The sequence below is a fragment of the Carlito syrichta genome, unplaced genomic scaffold (genome assembly GCF_000164805.1).
Source record: "Carlito syrichta isolate Samal-C Ts95f unplaced genomic scaffold, Tarsius_syrichta-2.0.1 Scaffold293091, whole genome shotgun sequence".
Lineage (NCBI taxonomy): Eukaryota > Metazoa > Chordata > Mammalia > Primates > Tarsiidae > Carlito > Carlito syrichta.
In genome coordinates this window covers 871-2534 of record NW_007237187.1, presented here as the reverse complement: position 1 = coordinate 2534, position 1664 = coordinate 871, and the positions used below count along the sequence as shown (strand labels likewise).

The 1664-nt window shown below is 43.3% G+C and overlaps 1 pseudogene; it reads left to right on the top strand.

Moving 5' to 3' along the window:
* Positions 1-1049: 1049 nt before the first annotated feature.
* On the top strand, positions 1050-1384 carry LOC103256690 (annotated as a pseudogene).
* The last annotated feature ends 280 nt before the right edge of the window (positions 1385-1664 follow it).

The window sequence follows — 1664 nt, the reverse complement described above, 5'->3', positions numbered from 1 at the left end:
AAGTTGTGGGCTCTTTCTGTGAATTTGCTGCAGAGTTCATCACATTTAACTGAAAACACTGAAGGAGCTTGCTCGGAGCTCTGTTCTAACTCAAGTCCACTCTCTTTGGCATCAAGCTGAGATTTTTTGCTGCCATACTCATGTTGGTAAAACTATGGTTTTATAAAGTTCATGCAGACTGAACTGGAGTGGAAGAGAGAAGTTCCAGGGAAAATGCCATCAATTTTTCCTATCCTTACCCAAAACTTTAGAACTTTTCGAAGAATAAGCACTTTGAGATTTATTTATCACTTCGGTAATTTACAGAATCCCCAAATAGTCACTTTTGATAATTTTCTTCATTTTATTATATTTGTTGTCTGATTTATTTTTATTTATTTTTATTGCAGAGAGTATTCAACAATCTCATTAAGACACCATAACCGGAAGGATCTTACAGGCAGTGGGCAGTGGTTCATACCTGTAATGCAAGCACTTTGGGAGGCTCTAGACAAGAAGAATGTTTGAGTCCAGGAGTTTGAGACCAGCCTAGGCAACATAGTAAGAACTCACCTCTAAACAAGCAAACAAACAAACAAACAAATAAGTAAATAAATAAAGAAGTGAGGCAGGAAAGCAGCTTGTCCCTGTTCCTCTTGCTGGCCAACCTAAAGCGTTCACAGAGCCGGATCTTGGGCTTTTCTCTGGCAGAGGGATCAGCAGAGCTGAACCAGGAGGGATGAAGCTGTTCTGGCAGCAGTGACTGCTGGGGCTACAGCACATAAAGGGGCCACAGGTGATGCGGTGACCTCTGCAGCCAGCCCAGGTTCAGCCAGTCCCTCTGGACCCACTCTCCTGGCTTGCCAGTGTTCCCCACCAAGTGTGATCACTGAGGCAGCCTCATGCGCTCTGGACTCTTTTCCATCTCTCCCTCACCCCTGTCCTCTACCTGGAGCCAGCAGCCACCCACCTTCCACCACCGCTCCTAAGAAGCTCCAAAGGAATGGAATGACCTGTCATGGGATCCCCAGTACAGTGATCAGCAGGTCCTGTTGGAAATGATATGTTCCATGGCAAGATATAATGATGGGGCAAAAGACAGACTCTATCAGGATGGAGTGTTTTTCTTGACAATTCACTTCCCAAAAGATTAGCCCTTCAAACCACATAAGGTTGCAGGTACAACAAGAATTTATCATCCAAATGTTAACAGTAATGGCAGCATTTGCCTTTATATTCTATGGTCACAACTGTCTGCAGCACTATTTCAAAAGTACTCTTGTCCATCTGTTCTCTGTTGTGTAATCTCAATCCAGATGATCCTTTCATGCCCAAGATTGTTGGAATCCACAAAACAAAGTACAGTGCAATAGCTCACGAATGGACTCAGAAGTGTGCAGTGTAATTAAAGAACTTATTGGATAACCTCTACAAATAAAGATAGGGGAATTCTGAAAGAGAAAGCCCTTTTGATTTCCATTTGATTGCTTTCTATGAGCCCACACCTCATCTTCTCTGCCCTGGTGCACATGATTACCTGATTCAGCAGTTTGGAACAACAAACTAGAAATATTTTGTACTTCTGTCCCAACATTACCTCCTACCAGAGAAGTGTGTGTGTGTGTGTGTGTGTGTGTGTGTGTGTGTGTGTGTGTGTGTGTGTGTGTGTGTGTGTGTGTGTGTGA